The 18,631-nt window shown below is 46.5% G+C and overlaps 1 long non-coding RNA gene across 1 annotated transcript in view; it reads right to left on the bottom strand.

Annotated features, from left to right (window-relative positions):
* Nucleotides 1–415: 415 nt before the first annotated feature.
* The window catches only part of LOC146858051 (uncharacterized), a 141,400-nt gene continuing 123,184 nt past the window's right edge, over nucleotides 416–18,631 (bottom strand). The window contains exons 2-3 of the long non-coding RNA XR_014979982.1: nucleotides 1,674–1,732; nucleotides 416–527 (exon numbers count right to left, since the gene is read on the bottom strand). This is a non-coding gene — a long non-coding RNA (uncharacterized LOC146858051). The remainder of the gene's footprint in view (nucleotides 528–1,673; nucleotides 1,733–18,631) is intronic.

Genomic DNA, 18,631 nt, shown 5'->3' with positions numbered 1-18,631 from the left:
ACAAGGTGCTTCCAAACTGACCCAGCTCATCCAGGAATGCCGACAGGGCTAGCAATGAGTCTTCAAGCACCAATATAGCATTGTTGGCGTAAAGGCTGAGGGTGTATGTGAAAAAAACATATAGGAAACACAATACAAAGTGGACTGACTACTTATATAAACATGTACACACCTACAGATTTATATCATACAAAATTCATTTTTTATTCAATATTTTATATTTAAAAGAAGGGGAAAGAGGGTTATACATCCATAAATGAGATCAAATTATTTTTTTGTATCAGTCTCTTGTTAGGGCAATTGTCAATTGATACAATTATGTCCATACAGTATAATCATTGATCTATTCATACATAATCCTTTCAGTCGAAGTTATATATTCATATTGTACATTTACAATAAATGTCAAAAAAAGGGGGAGGAAGGGAAAATATAGGTTCATATACATAGATCTTTCATGGCTAATAATATAGTTTATGCGCGTTTCGGCCTTGTGCCTTCATCAGGTATCCATGTAATTATGAAACCTAAAAGATAAAAACAGGGGAGGGAAATTATTGTGAGGTGAATCGGGTGTGTGCCCAGGGGTTACATGTCGGCTGTCCTACTTACTACATAATAATACATATAAAATACAATGGACCATGAATATACATACTTACAATTATTGCAATGTCACAAGAAAATAGTTCAAGAGAAAATTAGAAGCAGAAAATATATATCAAGAAAGAAAAAAAGTTCTTTTAGCAAGAAAGTGTATTCCAGTAATAAAAAAAAGAAATGTAGACCTAATCAACAAGAGATACTGATAAGAATAAAGAGAGTCACGAAATGTTCCAAACGTGTGTTGTGCGCCCAGGCCTTACTGTGTTCAGGCATGCAGCCCCTTTCATGCGGTGTCTATCGAGCTAGTGTCTTATAGATAAAGGTCTAGGGGCAGATTTACAAGCCCCCTGCGTGACTTTTGCGCTGCAGTTGCGTCGCTTTTTTTTTACGCAACAGCGGCGCAAACAATGCGGCCTATTTACAACGTGATGCATCTAGGGAGATGCGTCATGTTGTAAAGCCCTGCGTCACATTATACATGCGTCAGGTATAATGTATGCAGGGTGGGCGTTCCCACGCAGGAAGGCCTCATAAAAGTGACTCAGTGAAATCTACAAGATATCCCTGTGCCACTTTTAGGACGCCACTGCGTCAAAATCTTACGCCTGCTTCAAGCAGGCGTAAGTAGTGATGCAGTATAATGGGAATAGGCATAAGCACGCATTGCTGGAGTTGCGTCGTGCTTGCGACACGACTCCAGCAATGCGTGACTTTTCCGCCAACAGATGCGTCAGAATTTCTGAAGCATCTGTCAATCCTTGCGCCATAGTGCGCCGTATTGTAAATACGGCGCATCTATGGTGGCGCAAGGGGTTCTAAGGGTGGCGAAGGGAAAGTGACGCATCTGTACACATACGTCACTTTCTTGTAAATCTGCCCCCTAGTATTTACCTTATGCTAGGATCACACAGTCATTTCTACTGTGATTGCTCGCTCGTGATTTCAGCAGACAGCAATAACTGGAGGGCAAGATCTAGATGGAATGAGCCCCCAGAGACAATGGTTATTACTATGCAATCAATGGTGTGTGTGGGACAGGGAATATCAGAGAAAAAGAACACACTTACCCTCGCACGTTTTGTCGATAGGGATATAAAGGGTGGTCTCTCTCAACGCTTCGGAATTCCTGAAATAATGATGAAAGAAGCATTCTTTAATGCAAACCGGTATATATGGTGCCACTTTGTCTTAAATAATGGCCGTACTATTAAGAGATATGGGGGCAGATTTACAAGCCCCTTGCGCCACTTTTGCGTCACTTTTCTCATGTTCAAAGTGACGCAAAAGTGGCGCAACAAGCTTGTAAATCTGCCCCATGGTATATACACATGAAGCGTCTGTGCATTTCCCAACATGATAGATGTGTAAGGCTGAGTCACAGTATCGGGCGCCTTACGAATAATATGCTGTATAGCAGATAAGAGCTGGATGGCATAATGTTGAGAACTAAGGGGCAGATTTATAACGGACTTGCGCCACTTTTACGCCGCCGTTGCGTCACTTTTGTGGCGCAGCGGCGGCGTAAACCCTGCACCATGTTGCGTCCCATTTACAACGTGACGCATCTAGGGAGATGCGTCACGTTGTAAAGCTTGCGCCACAAGATTTCACTCAGTCACTTTTCCGGCCATGCTGCGTCAAAACCCTGCGCCTGCTTGAAGCAGGCGTAAGGATTGACGCAGCATTGTAACGATAGGGCACCCCCGAGCCTTGCTGGAGCTGCATCGCGCTTGCGTCGCAACTCCAGCAATGCGCCAACCTTCCGCCATCAGATGCGTCACGCATCTGTTTATCCTTGCGCCACGATGCGCTTCATTGTAAATGCGGTGCATCTATTGTGGCGCAAGGGTAAACTTTCGTGACGCATCTTCCCTGGCGCATCCATGCTGATTTGCAGGGATGCGCCAGGGAACATAAATCTGCCCCTCTGTATTAAAACCTTGGGCCAAATGCATACGGTATTGCAACCTAGCAGTCTTGTTTACATAATGTGCGGGTAACGTTAGAACAGATCGATAAAACCTACTGGCTAATTAATCCAACGTAATTTATGGACAACACTACACTGATGAGAGTAAAAAGATTAAGCGAAACCCGGCACAGCAAGATGTAAAGGCTGAAGGTGCGCACCTCCCCCAAACCACACCCCAGTAATACATGGCTCATCCCTAACCCTCTGTGCCATAGACTCATTGTAGAGAGCAAACATCAGGGGTGAGAGTGGACAGCCTTGTCTCGTGCCCCTGCCAATGGGAAGGGTGACGATAGTACCCTGTTCACCCACACCTCTGCCAGAGGTGTCCCATAGCTGGTAAGGATCCAGGCACAAAGTCTGTCCCACCCCAAAATGGGTCAAAGTTTCATCTAAGTATGGCCAATGCACCCAGTTGAGCACTTTTTAGCGTTGATAGCTAAAAGCATTATTTCCTGCTGCTAGCATTTTGCTTTGTTTGCTAGGGGGAGGATTTGATTAGTCTTGATACACCCTGAATGGCCAGGATCTATCAGGCCCAGTATAAGGCATGCCACCAAAATGCTGGTGAAAAGTTTGACATCCAAGTTTATAAGTCAAATGAAGGTATGAGCTACACTGCTGTTTGTCTTTCCCAGTTTGGGTATGACCGAGATGGATGCCTCTAACATAGAGCAGGGGAGGGTACCAATATCTGCCAATGAGTTGAAGAGTCTGGTAAGGATATGGGCAAATGCCTGGCAAAATGTTTTATAGAAAAGCGAAGAGAAGCAATCCGGGCCTGGGGATTTAAGAATCATCTGCAGCGCAGTGACTTCCTCTATGCAAATGGGCTGATCAAGGGAAGTGGACTGTGTGGGGGGGCTACCGGGGTGTGTGCACGTCTCACAAACGGGCCTGAGAGTCTGCAGGCTACACGTCCTGCACTTCATAAAGAGCCTTTTTAAAAGTCCCTAAAAGTAAACGCTATTGCAGTATCTTCAGAAACTTTGCTACCATCCGGCTGAAGGAGGGCATCAACCCTCACAGCCTGTTGCTTAGCTAATAACTTGTTGGCTTAGAATCTGCCTCATTTGTCCATCCCGACATAGAAGGAGGGCTGCAAGCATAGTGACACATATTCTGCCCTATCTAGAGCCAGACTGCTGAGCTGCAATCTAGTGGCCTCTAACTCCCTCCCTATTCTTGGGGCTCCTGTCCTTTTATAAAAGACCTCCAATTCTCTCACCTTCCCCTCTAGTTAACTCCTTTTGTCCCTATGCAACTTTTTATCAGCTACAGAGATAGCAATGAGCTCTCTCTGGACAACTACCTTCAGCATCTCCCATAGGGTAGCCATGGTAATGCTTTTGGTGTCGTTAATGGCTAAGAATAATATAACCGTGTGTGATATGGTGGACTGTGTCTGGTCTGTGTAGCAAGGTTTCCCACAGTTTCCAAGGGTGGCCAGGCCAGTGTGAAAAGGTAAGGATCTGAGGAAATATGAATTTTGTGATCAGTTATGTCCCCTATCGTAGACCCCAACGGCTCCATGTACATGCTATAAGTACATGTATGTTCCCTCCTGCTCCAGTTTCGAAGACGCAAATATATGTGCGTCCACCGTCAACATGTCCTCTTTCAGATCCGCCATGAATGGGTCAGATATTCCATTCCTAAGTATGAAAGGCCACCGACTTTATGTGGTTCACTTTCCACATTTTACAGATTTAGGCGAGTAGGCCCTGAATTCTGCCATCAAGCCTTTTCCTGTCTTCTGCCTCTGAAAGCTCCAGTCTGAGCCTGCATCTGTATCCATGAACTTTGTCCTACTCCCTGCGCGGCTAACGGTGCCTGATCCAGCCAGTTGCCTGCCAAAAACTGTATTTCACCTTCGAGATTATCTCCTCCGTTCCTCACCCGATGCATTCCTGTCTAGTAGTTTAGGTAAACATTCCTCCAGCTACCGTGCAAAGGGGCCAGGCCTCGCTGTCCTCATGCAAGTAATTCATAGCCCCGTTACCATGGAATATTCCTGCCCCCTCGCATCTCATGTAGACACTTAGACGCCCGTACACGCACTAACAGTCAGTATAGAATAGATTCTATCCTAGAGACCTTTCCTTTTGGATAACACAGTTCTTTAAACATAGGATATTAGATATGATTTGGGATTAGGTTGACATAACCCCAGACTTCTGTCTCCACATGTAGAGCTAAATGTCAAGTCCCCTTCACCCTCTAGTTGCACGTCAAACACGCGTCATGCGGCTGCGCGCGCATCTCTGCCAAATATTTCTGCTGACATTGCAGGATTCTTCTATGGATCCACCCATTTGTGACATCATGTTTAATGACGTATTTTAGTTACACCCATGTTTACGCCTCTATTGATTACGTATGCACAGTTTATCTGTATTATCAGCTGTTACGCCTCTTGCATCTGTTTCACTGTAATGCATTTTCTATAAAACTGCTCATCTGTCAATAAAATATGCGTCCTTCCTTCCTGAACTTTTGTGGTGATGGAATAGAAGGCCCACAATTCGAATTGTATTCCTTTGTATAGGAATAAAGCCTTTTTTTTAACCTCTAATACCACGGATTCTGCCTCTTATTTTTACTGAGTTATTCTCACTAAGACTTTACCGCATAAAAAATAGTACCGGTAACGAAATATTTACCACAGATCAATGATGCATGGTCAGACAGTGTCCTGGGTTCAATCTGCACTGCCTTGTTCTGCATTTGCATGCTCTGAGTGCCCAGAAAATCATCAATGCAAGCACATGTCTTATGGGCACAGGAGTAAACGCTGCAGTTTCTTGTTTGGGGTGTGCCAGCTGCCACATATTACACAACCGACCTCCAGCAGCCAGTCCTCTCCATCACATGAGAGTGATCCTGATTGACCATAGCGATGTCCCGACAGATCAAGGTCAGTACTTATCATGAGATTGAGGTCCCCCCATCAGAACTTTCCAATCTGGAGAGTCCATAATGTCTATAATGGCCTGTGTTAGGAATTGCTCTTGGTTATCATTAGGAGCATATAAGAAGCAAGGGTGAAGAACCGGCCTTCTATTTGTACTTGATACACTAACAGTTACCCTCTCAGTGCAGCAACCTTGCTCCCAAATGTCCCATAGAAGGCGCGGGAGAAGAGTCTCCTCACCCTTTCTTTGTAGGGTTGGTTGGAGGAGAAATAGTGATATGGGAAGTGACACAACTTCCTTCTGTGGCAGTCGCCAGGAGTAGGTCCATTTCCTGCAACAGCCAAATATCCTCACTCACGTGTTCTAGATAAGACAAACTGTTGCGCCCCTTCACATTGAGTGTCATGACTTTCAGTTCATCGTGGATAGGAAAAGAACAAGGCTAAGGGTCTGGAACATATCCGAGTGTGGTGGGATGAAAGGAAACTGTTGTGTGTGGTGGGCAATGCTAGCAGTCTGGTTGCGTGAGGGAGAATCCGATGGTCATCACTGAGGCTACTGGCTGTCCTCAGGCAGGGTCCTCACTGATCGTGTTAGCATGTCTTTTAGTGATCATTCCTTCTTTCCCCTTGCCGATGTCATGTTGTACCCCTGGTTAAAGTTCAATGGCTGGCTCTGTCCTTCACAGGCTGACAACTCCTACCTCTGCCCCCGTGCTGCAGACATCCCTCATGGGGGTCAGCAGCAGTCCTTGGGATCTCCTCTTTTCCCGTGGGGTAGGCTTTTGTGTTGCCGACAAACTTCGCCGAGCACTGCTACCCAGACTCAATGTCTCAAGGTGGAAATCGCCTTTGTGCTCCAGTAAGGCAAAGGGAAACTATGCCTTTCATCCCAGCCCCCAGGCCACAGGAGAGGCCAATGGTACTATAACACTTTGCTAGTGCGTGGTGTGGATCGGGCGTTGTCTTTCCTGCATGTGCACTCGTGGTGAGAGCTACTGGTACCCAAGCATGCCAGTCTCTTAGCTGTAGAGCCAGTGTGTCATTTGCACTCACCCCTGGCAGCCACCACTGACCTCAGGTCTGGGGACGATGGTCTCTGATCTCTCCTCCTCCTTCCCTTCAACCCTAACCACCTCCAGTGGTCCGCAGCAGGGTTTGGTCCTCTTGGTCACTTCTCTCCGCAGGGCTTCAATCTGTTGCTCAACTGGCCCGCTCTAGAGCACCACTCAACTGTCTCAGTCCTTGTTCATGCTGCTCAAGGCCTTGCAACGCACCCGCGCTTCCTTTCCGTGGTCCTTCGCAGGCACCAGTACTGTTGTGCCAGGTCGCCCCATCCTCACCAGGTCACTGGTGCGGCAGCTACCTCTTGCTGGATCTTCAATCTGGGAAACCCGCTCTGTGTAGCCATGTGCTATAGAAGAACTGGAAAAAAAAAAAAAAATCACTCGCTGATGGGGCCAATGTGACTTGGGGTGATGGGGTCTGCTCCTACAGTCAGTCACGACTGCTCAATGCTCTCCCACTCCCATCTTAACCCAGCAATCGCTAGTTAAGGCTGCTGAAAGATGGCGAGAAATCAACTAGGCATCAGACCTGCACCCCATGGTGCCAGCAGCCTCAACGTCCAGGATCCGGTCTCTTTTGCTACTTCTCTGTGGTCTGGGCTCCACTTTAGAAGCTTCCTGTGGTAACAGTTCGAAAAGGAGTGGAGAAATGCATCATACGCATGCACCATCTTGACCACGCTCACGGACCTTCAATTTTAAAGGTAAAATACTTATTATTTTATTGGAATTTCTTATTATTGATAATTTAGTTTTCACAGATGTTCCATATATTCTATATGTTTTAAAAAAAAAAATGTAGGGTATTTATTCATCATTTCTTTAAGGAGATAAAACCCCCAATAAGCACTTTACACAGGTCTACATCAGAAAGAGGTTTAGCACTTCTTAAAATGAAAATGCATTATTTGGTGACATTGCAAATACATGTTTTAAATATAGAAATATACACTTTGCACATAAGCATTTCGATAATGATCTGATGATTAGTATCCTTTTTTAAGACTTTATTTAACATTTCATCAAAATCACACAAACAACAATGGCAATCAAGTAGTGCATTGCAGCGTAATCATAGCAAGAACCATATCACATCACATCACATTACATCTTTAAGTATGAGGACCTACAAAACGCAGAGCATTGCATCCATTATCCTTCGTCCAGCCAAATGAAAGACAATTGAGCTTCAGGATGCTAACAAATTGGAACCTGGTGTACCGCAAGCGATAGATAACAATGGTATAGGAGCTCTCCCCCCTATCCTCATGGACCTGTAGCTCCATATTATTATCCATATTATTATCCATGGACCGGATGCAGAGCAGCTAGAACCCCAGCCGCTCCTTCACCCGCGGTCAAATCTTGGCTCAACAGATAACCGCAGATGGGGTCCCATATATACTTAGGCCTACTCTGTACAGGTTCCAACATATTGAAGCAAAGAGCTGATTCATTACACAGCATCGTGTATCCAGGTCGTAGCTTTGGGTGGCGGTCTTCTTAACCAAGTCACAGGAACTCTTAACTCTTAACTTTGAAAACAGCAATAAAAGTGTTGCTAGCCTACTATAGTCCAAACGCCGCATTATGATGCAGTGGTCGGAGGCAGGGGTCGGAAGGACTGACCGCTGCCTATCCAACGGGTCCAAGGAGCCCATCTGGGCAGCAGGTGGTAAGTAATTCCCTACAATGGGGCAATGCCTGCTCAGGCATCGCCAGAGGGATGACGATGCTCGCTTCAGGCAGCCTTTCAATGGCAATTCGGCTGCCATTGAACAGCTGTTGGAAATGGACTTGCAGGGCCCTGTCCCTTCACTGCCTCCGCTAATAGAAACATTGATACTTCACATGCCAGGCACCACGTGGTGCCTGGCTTACGGTGCATGGATGTTTGTAAACATGGACTCCCTGGACTGGAAACAAGCATCCTGGGACCAGTTTCGGGTTTTCTCCCATAATCACCCAATAGACCTACCTGATGTAGCTAGATTGTGTTTTTATGCTGACTGTGGGTATTATATCTTGCCTCCTCTATGTTTAACATGGACAACACAATGACTAAAGTCGCAGAGTATGGATCATTGCCAGGCAGCATATTAAATCTGGCCAAAAGAAGAGTACTTCCTAGTTTGAGTGATGTGGTACTTTGAAATTTGGGACCGCGTAGGAGGCAGGGCCCTACCCCTGTCTATCCCGGTATTAGCGAACCGCGAATGGTCAATGCGGTATGTACAAGTGCTTTGTATAACGTTCTAGCTATGAATGCACTGTGTATACGTTATTATACATCACTACGTGGGTTCCATCTTAGAGCGGTGGCCATCTTATGGTTGCCCTCACATAGGCTACATATTATGAAGCAAATACGGGCCTTTTAGAGCACATGTGCCTTTCCTTTGACTTCTCTGTGACCTGGGCAGCTTGGCTCCGCTGCCCCAGGTCAGTCCGGTCCCACGAGCTCCCCGTCCTTCGGCCACCTGTGATTAGCATCAGGGTTTGACACACCATAAAGCCTTTTCATCCCACACGAGCCTCCAGCTAATCTCTTTCACACCTGACTGTTCCTGCTTTATGGCTTGTTTTCCAAACAGGAGATGCTCGTGTGTATTGGGGCCTATCAATATCTGATGTGGGATCTGAGCCTTGCTGGGTAAATAATTGTGGGCTGGCTTAACTGGAATGTGGGATGGTCATCATGACTCTGCCTTTTCGTTTGTAATGTATACATTTATATGGCCATATCATAAAACAAGGAATGTGTGCCTGAAGCAGGATATTTTGTATTTAAGGAGAAGCCAGTTTCTGTAACTTTAAGCAGTCTCCTGAGAACATACACGCTGTTGTACTTCTAGGATACCTGTAATTGGTCTGCAGCCAATAAACTGATCTTTGACTTCACCCAGAAGACTCTGTGTTTCTGTAGGTCTGAAACAGGAAGAACCCGAAGTCATAGGGTGTGTTCCCCTGCACCGCTGGGCTTAAAATTCCCAGTACTTCAGTTGGCGCCCAACTCGGGACGATTTCAGCGGTACCGGTCCAAGCCAGAGGTTCGTGAGGAGCTTCGTGTGGAAATTCTGCCACTTCATCGACCCCTGCATGTCGACGTGATCCGAAAGTCTTTTCTGCGAGGTTCTCCGCGTCCCGACGGCTACGAAGGACTGCTGCCCTGATTAATCGCCCTGTTTTGGACCCTTGACGATTTTGGTAGAGCGAAACAATCGAGAGAGTCTTCTGGTGACGCCATCGATCTTCGATATTCAGTTAAGTATAAGTGGAGCGTCTCCCAGTTTGTTTGGTATCCTTCGGGATTTTTGGTATCCTTCGGGATCATTTCGATTTGGAGTTTGCAAACGCCAAAGCCAGAGGACTCGTGTATTCACGAGACTATCGTAATCGATAATCCTTTGAAGTTTGAAACTAGACTAGTGAGCGCAAGATGCCTGGTTCTAGTGTATTTGGTAGATTATTTTGTTTGGGTTGTGGAAGGGATTTCCAGTTAGAGGATTCATGTCCGGTTCCTCCAACTAGAACTCCAACTTATGAGCTTTATGTAAAACATGGCGTGGGCCCCATTGCATATAATGAAGTATGGATCCGATACACCAGAAAGGACGGTGTTTTAAAATGGCCTCAATATGGTAGTTTCGATAAAGATATCTTAGATAATTTGGAAGTTAAATTGTTTAAAAAGAAAGCCCGGCCGGCGATGTTTGATTCTTTCCGCCTATGGCGAAAGGAAGCCAAACAGAAGGAAATTAAGCTAGCGAAAAGGAATAAGAGAGAAAGAGGTATGTCTGTAATGCAAGCAGCTGTGCAATTTAAAGATAATGAGGTGGAACAAATGAATGAACAGCTACATAGACAGCGCAAACTAGGGATTGATAAATGTTACCCTGTTTTGTCACCCCTTGTGCAAGATGAGACAAAAGAGAAAGAGAAAGATTCCCTAATGTCCCATTTGCTAAGTTCGCCACCCCCGTATGCGCAAAATGCCACAGCACCTCCACAGCTTGTAAATGTGCAGCCCCCAGTAAATATGCCGCAAGCCTTCCCACAGCCGCCAGCTCCTCTTCAGCTGGCTCCTATCCCTGCAGTGCAGCCCTCTCAACGGCCGCCAGTTTTGTTACCTGTTGCCCCCGCGCTTCCTGCGACTTTGCCTAATGCATCAGCTGCCTCCCCTGGCGCTCCTTCTTGCACTACCCCGGTACCTGTATCTGACTCCGTTTTTCTTCCCTCTGTCTATCCCCCCGTTTTCGCCTCAACTTCTCCTTCAGCACGACAACGACTAGCTAATGTAGTTACTAGTTTAATGTCGCCTCTCTTTGGGTCATCCAGTGCTACTCCTGGTTTACAGCGTAAGCAATTGCGTAGTCAGCTGCCTGGTCCTGACGAGAAGGAGGTGTTAGATCATCTGGCGCGTAGGTGGATTGGTTTCCCTTCACTCTATGATGTGGAATCAGTTGTTAACGTTTTTCACCAATGGGATGCCCCAACACAGAGATATGTCTTTGACAAAATGTGTGAATTCCTCTGTGAGGAATTGGAGGATAATGGTGCAAACCCAAACCCACAGGAATTGTGTCGAGTGCGATTTGATTTTGAAAAAGGTACAATTGTGGGTCCCAATGTAGATAAAGCAGTTGCGACTTTACTGTCCTTCAGAAATGGAGATTGTCAGCAATCATTGTTCGAACAGGAACTCCCTGTGGGGAAAAAGGTAAAAGCGCGCCAATATCCGATGCGTGAGGTTCCCCCAGTTTGGAGACCTGCTGAGCCAAATGCTGTTCCACCTGTCTTAGCACATTTTCAGCGTGTTTGGGTACATGTTCCATGGAAGCGTTCTGAGGTGTTAGCGCTTAAGCAGACATTGCCTGACCCCCGTAAAAACCCTACAGGATATTATAAGGAGTTATCACAAACTGCAGAATCGTGTGTAATGAATCTGGCTGACATAGTTATGCTGTTTGGGAATGTGGTTCCACAGCCTTTATGGGGATCCATTCGTAATGTAGATCACGCTGCAGAATTGGGTAACACATGGGCTAATATCATTGCTGCAGATGCTGGCCAAGTTGGTGGTGCGGAACCTGACCCTTTAGTGGCAGAACTCCCTGGTAGAATTATTACATACATGAAGACTATAATGCCCGCGATGCGCGTAAATTGGGATAAACTGTCCGCATGCAAGCAGAAGAAAGATGAGACAGTGTCCGATTTCTTCACCAGGTTTGAAGAAACGTTTATCGACCACAGTGGTCAAGACATGAGCACTGAAGGTGGCCAACGGTTATTTGTTGATAAATTTGTGCAGAATCTACTTCCCGAGTTGTGTAAAAAATTAAAAGACTCAGAAAGTTCCTGGGCTGTGTCCTCTTCAGCGCAAATACTGGCTACTGCACAGTATTATGAAAATAGAGATAAAGACGAGAAGGATAGAACAGATAAGAAAACGAAAGAACTGAAAACAAAGGTTCTCTTGCAGCAGGCTTATCCGCCACATGGAGGACAGAATAATTATAGACAAACACAAGGTATCTATCAGCAACCCCAACAGTTTCAGAATAACCAGCGAATGAATGGGTATTATCAACCACGTATCCCTGTAGGTCCCAATCAATGTTCATATTGCAGAGAGGAAGGTCATTTCAAGTATAGTTGTCCTAAATTAATGCAGCGTAACAGTAATGCGTATGGCGCAAGAGGTAGAGGTGGTCAGCAAGCTCCTAGAGGTAGAGGGCGTGGAAATGTTCCCCAGAACGCGCGTCCTCTTCCGCCTCAAAATACCATAAATAGCTTTGATCAGCAAGCCAACGCGACTGGTAATACAGCTCAGTACGACAATAATGATTATTATGCAGAAGACGACAATGTAGAAGATAATGATTACTAGGACAGCCGTAGACAGAGAGAGGGAGTTGTTTCAGTGCCAGTGGATCAGAGCGGACCTTATGTTAAAGTAACTACAGCAAATGTAGCGGAGCCCTTTCTGCTGGATACTGGTGCTGCAAAGAGTTCAATCATGTATTCAAAACTCCCGGGCGCGCCTTTGTCTGGCGAAATGAATGTTTCAGTAGGTTTTTCTGGCGCCCCAGTTAGGAACCCGATTTCTAGTCCTATGTCACTTTCTGTTGGACCTTGCGAGTAAAAGCACCCCTCATCCTAACGACAGGTTGTGGTGAAAATTTGCTAGGATTAGATTTGCTAAAAAGATTGCATGCAACACTATATTGTTCTCCCTCAGAAGTACAACTTACATTAGGTAAGAAAGTGATTTCCCCAATGTATTTGTCTAAAAATGCAATGCCACCTGAATTGTCATCCCTTCCGGATGGCCTTTGGGCTACTGGTCCCAATGATGTGGGTCTTCTGGAAATACCGCCATACGTGGTCACTTTAAAAACCAATGTCAGATTGCCACGTATTCCCCAGTATAAGATCTCCAATGAAGGTCAGAAAGCGTTGTTAGCAATTGTCAGCGATTTGATTAAAAAGGGTGTAATTGAAGAGACAAGAGGCAACGTTTGCAATAGTCCTGTTTTACCTGTCTTAAAACGAACGGACCCTTCACAGCCACCTGTTTACAGATTTGTGATTGATCTTAGAGAGGTTAATAAGATTGTTGTGCCACAGTTTCCAGTTGTCCCTGATATAACTGCCTTGTTAACTATGATTCCAGCCTCCGCTGCATGGTTCTCAGTGATCGATCTGAAGAATGCTTTCTTTAGCATCCCAATTGCAGAGGAGAGCAGAGACATTTTTGGCTTCAGTTTAGGAGGTCGCAGCTTCCGCTTTAAACGCGCTCCACAGGGCTACTGTGAAAGTCCATCAATATACAGTCAGGCTTTAAAAGCGCAGCTTGATGTACTTGTTTTACCTAGTGGCGCTATCCTTATTCAGTACGTTGACGATTTACTAATCGCCGCGGATACTGAAAAGATTTGGAAAGAAGCTACATTGTCATTGTTGTGTCATTTGTCTGCCTTCCATCACAAAGTGTCTCTCTCAAAGATGCAATATTGTCGACAAGAAGTGACCTACTTAGGTCATCTCTTATCGAAGGAGGGAAGGAAACTGACCCCAGAAAGAATTCAAGCCATTGCACAGTTGAGTGTGCCTAGAACACAGAGAGAAGTACGTGCTTTCTTGGGCATTACTTCATACTGTAGGCACTGGATACCAAATTTCTCCTTGCTGTCAAAACCTTTGTTAGCATTAACAAGTAAGGACACACCGAATCCTATTCCATGGTCTGAAGAGTGTCAGAAAAGTTTTTGGGAATTGCGTAATGCATTGTGTTCAGCTCCTGTGTTGGGTACCCCTGACTACAGCAAGCCTTTTACATTGTATGTTCATGAAAAAGATGGTTGCGCATTATCAGTGTTAACACAGCCTTTCGGCGATAGACCGCGTCCATGCGCATATTTTTCGTCAACCTTGGACCCGGTAGCGAGGGCATTGCCAAGTTGTTTGAGAGCTACTGCCGCCGCAGCTATGTCTATTCGACAGTCTGCTGGACTGGTAATGGATAATACATTGATTGTTATGGTTCCACATGCTGTGGACACATTGTTGAAGAGGACCAAGACACAACACTTAACTAGTGTGCGATGATCCAGATATGAGTTGACACTGTTAGCAAATCATATACACATAAAGAGATGCAACACGTTAAATCCAGCTACATTATTGCCGATTCCAGCAGACCTAGATGAGATTGAGCAACATGACTGTCTGTTCAGAACAGAAGAAGAGACGAAAGGGAGAGTAGATCTTAAAGATACTCCCCTGACTGAGTGTGATGGTACTTTATGGGTGGATGGTTCATGTTTCAAGCTTCCAAATGGTGATACGACTGCTGCATATGCTATCACAACTTTGCACACGATTGTTGAAACTGCACGTGTGCCACAAAATTCGGCTCAAGCAGCAGAATTGATTGCCCTTACGAGAGCATGCGTGTTGTCTGAAGGAATGAAAGTGAACATATATACGGATAGCCAGTACGCCTTTGGCGTGGCTCATAGTTTTGGGCGATTGTGGAAAGAACGTGGGTTCCTGACTTCGCATGGAGCTAAAATTCAGAATGGCAAGTTGGTGAATGATCTCCTTGAGTCGCTGACCCTACCGTTACAAGTTGCGATTATGAAATGCAGTGCGCACAAGAAAATCACTGATGATGTTGGTCGTGGTAATGCGTTTGCTGATGAAGTCGCGAAAGAAACAGCAAAAGATGTAATTCCCAGTACTTCAGTGACAGTAGTATTATTGCTCTCACTCTGTATGAGCAGGGGAGGGTGTCTCGAGCTCTGTCAAATTCCAGGACATAATGGTTATTGCAGATCAGGTTGAACTATTGGATGTACATAATAAACATAGAGATGTCTAACAATAACAATAGTGGGCATGATAAACGTGGGTAACCTGTTGGTATACATTCATCTTTCTTTTTTTAAGCTATTCCGTGCAACCTGCCAAATAAAGTTTTGTACTCCTTAAAATGATGGTTGTAAAACCTTTTAGGACCAGAATCAAAACGCCAGAAAAACTGTGTCTTTTCAAGAAGGGGGCTGGCCACATCCAGACTGTGAAGATGTTTCTGCAGTAGCTGCCATGCATCAGAAGCAAATTCTGGAGCCCAGTTTAGCAGTTGCTTTTGCCAAATCTTGAGTGACATTGATGGTAGGAGATCAAGATATGTGAGGCTTGCTTATTTAAGCCAAATAAAGAAATAACAATCAATATTATTGTCTCATGACATCAAATCTAGTGCACAGTCATGAGCTTTGGAATTATTCCATTCTGGCAGGCATGTACATCGTTATGGAACAACCTAGAACTTTCAAGCTTAATTTCCATAAAGGTAGCCCGCTTTGGGTATACAAAGCCATTGTATGCCTGGGGAGACCGAAATTAAACAAAAGGTTTGTCTTACTTACAATAAAAGTTCAATTTGCTCCAGAGAGGTGTCTAGTTTAAATATTTCGAATTCCAAAGCTGAAAACTTGAGGAAAGCAAAAGTACTCTAAGGGACTTTCTGTAAAACTTGATCTGGTGGGTTTACATGTAAAATTGGTTGATCGCTCCACATTTAACAGGCCAGGAAGATATGCTGAGCAGTTGATTGGGAAATGCTGTCTTAGATAATTCCTTTGATGCGTGGAAACCTCTTCAACACTTGATGTACAGAGTACTTATCAGGGTAAACGAGTGATAGATACAGTATTTCTGTGCCTACTGTCTTAATTGGATTCCGTAGAGGATTTGAAAATCTTTCCCCTAGTCTATTAATAGGTGCCCTGGATGCTAAATTTATGAAGTGGATATGAAACGTGTTTTTGCACCTATCTGAGAACTGCTCTGGTCACAACAGTTCATTAAAATGTTTCTGTATTAGGTGATGTGTCAGTTCCCTGTCCTAACATAAAATTGATCTGCTGAGATTGGGCCTGAAGGACTGGCATTGGAGATTGTTTAGGAAACTAGGATTAATTCAATAATTGTTGGTGGTGTGGTGGCTAGAAATCTAAAAGATTGGCACTTGGGGGCCGGGCTTCTCTCTCCTCATTCTGGCATGGTGTTATAAGATGAATATTACAATGTTTTCTAAGGAACTGTTCTATCAGTGCGACGATCTGAGTAAAAAATGGCGATCTGGGTATTATGGAAAGGTTTTATTCGATTCACTGCTTGCATTCTGCTCGGTTATTGTTTAGTACTGTATTTAGCACTGTTGCATTCTGCTCGGTTATTGTTTAGTACTGTATTTAGCACTGTTGCATTCTGCTCTGTTATTGTTTAGTACTGTTGTCCTGCCCCTTTTCATATTACTTTAGCGCTGTTGTCTTTTTCCCTCTGTGCCCTCTATTTTGCCTTCTGTAACCCCCACCCGCGCCCCCCTTCATTTTCCCGCTGCTGCGTCCCTCGCGGCCCCACCCCCCTGCTCTCCCATTTGCTGCCCCGCTCCCACCTCCCAGCTGCTTCTCCCTCCCACATCCCCACATATGGAGGCCGCGACCCTTGAACCTGTCACCAGGCAGGTCGCTCCCCTCGCCGCCACACAGCTCCTCCTGTGTGCCCTGAGCCCGCTGCTGCCGCTCACATTAGTTTGTACCCCTCATATCCCTCACTGCTTGCATTCTGCTCTGTTATTGTTTAGTACTGTATTTAGCACTGTTGCATTCTGCTCTGTTATTGTTTAGTACTGTTGTCCTGCCTGTTTTCATATTACTTTAGCACTGTTGTCTTTTTCACTCTGTGCCCTCTATTTTGCCTTCTGTAACCCCCGCCTGCTCCCCCCCTTCGTTTTCCCGCAGCTGCGTCCCTCGCAGACCCGCCACCCTGCTCTCCCATTTGCCGACCCGCTCCCGCCTCCCAGCTGCTCCGAACCTCCCACATCCCCTCATATGGAGGCCGCGCAGCGGCCTCGCAACAGCCGTGCGCAGCGGGAGCGCCTAAGGCAAGCTGAAGGCGTGCCTAAGGCAAGCCCATCTGCGCCCATCTGTGCCTTGACTGCGCCCATCGCCAGGACCCCTGGCCCCCCAGAATGCCACGACGCCCACCTCCGCTACAACCCCAGCACCCTCCACACACTCAACGCCGGACGATCACTCACCTCGTGCCTGGCTGCCCCGAAGCGCACCCAAGGACCCTTCTCCTGCCGGAACTGCAGCTTCACCAGCATCCGGCCCACCAACCCACCTACCAGAGAACCCAACTACCTCAGATGCATCCTTCTCAACACTCACTCCGCACGCAAACACACCGTTGAACTCTGGGACCTACTGGACTCCAACACCCCAGACATCGCCTTCCTGACGGAGACCTAGCTGAACCCCTCCTCGGCACCGGACATCGCCATAGCCATCCCGGAAGGCTACAAGATCACCCGTAAGGACCGCACCAACAGAGTAGGAGGAGGAATCGCCATCGTCCTCAGGAACACTCTCAAAATCTCGCCAAACACCGACGACACCCTCAGCACCGCCGAACACCTGCACTTCCAGATCCACACCGACCCCAACACCACCCTCAGAGGAACCCTCGTCTACAGACCCCCCCGGACCCTGACCACAGTTCAGCGACTCCATCACCGACTTCGTCAGCACACACGCCCTTGCCTCCACAGACTACATCCCCCTCGGAGACCTGAACTTCCACCTCGAGAACAACAATGACTCCAACTCTTCCACCCTGATCGACAACTTCGCCAACCTCGGACTCAGACAACTCGTCACAACACCCACCCACTCTGCCAGACACACGCTTGACCCCATCTTCACCGCAAGCCCCCACGTCTCCTTCAACCACACCACCAAACTCCACTGGACCGACCATCACTGCATCCACTTCACCTTCTGGAAACCCACCACGCATCACACCACCCAACAGATCCCCCACCGCTGCTGGAGCAAAGTCACAGAAGACCCGCTAACTACCAGCCTCGCCCGGAGCCTACCCGCAGACCCGACCGACCCCGCCGCCGCCCGCAACCTCAGACAGTGGATCGACAACTGCGCCAACACCCTTGCCCAGCTCAAGAAACCCTCCAACAGCCACACCAGAAAGAAAGCGAGCTGGTTCTCTGAGGACATCCAGGCCTCCAAGCAAACCTGCCGAAAGCTAGAGAAGAACTGGATCCATGAACGAACACCGGAAAGCTATGCAGCCCACAAGAACGCCGCCCGCAGACACCACCACCTCATCAGATCCGCCAAAAGGGCCTCCTTCAAAGACCGCCTAGACAACAACGCACACAACAGCAAAGAGCTCTTCAGCATCGTGAAGGAACTCTCCAACCCCAGCTCCAACACCAACGACAACCCACCTTTGCAAAACCTGTGCGACTCGCTGGCCACCTTCTTCCATCGTAAGATCGCAGACATCCACGACAGCTTCAACGCCGTGACCGCCCCGGCAACCACTGAGACCCCTGCTCCCACGACCATCACCCGCACCAACCGTCTGATCTCCTGGACCAAAATTAACGGCAACAACACCATCAAGATCATGAAATCCGTCCACTCCGGATACCTGTCAGACCCATGCCCACACCACATCTTTAACAAAGTC

The sequence above is a fragment of the Triturus cristatus genome, chromosome 3_2 (genome assembly GCF_964204655.1).
Source record: "Triturus cristatus chromosome 3_2, aTriCri1.1, whole genome shotgun sequence".
In the NCBI taxonomy this organism is placed as follows: domain Eukaryota; kingdom Metazoa; phylum Chordata; class Amphibia; order Caudata; family Salamandridae; genus Triturus; species Triturus cristatus.
Note: the sequence above shows the minus strand (reverse complement) of the source record. Positions and strands in the feature narration are given on the sequence as shown.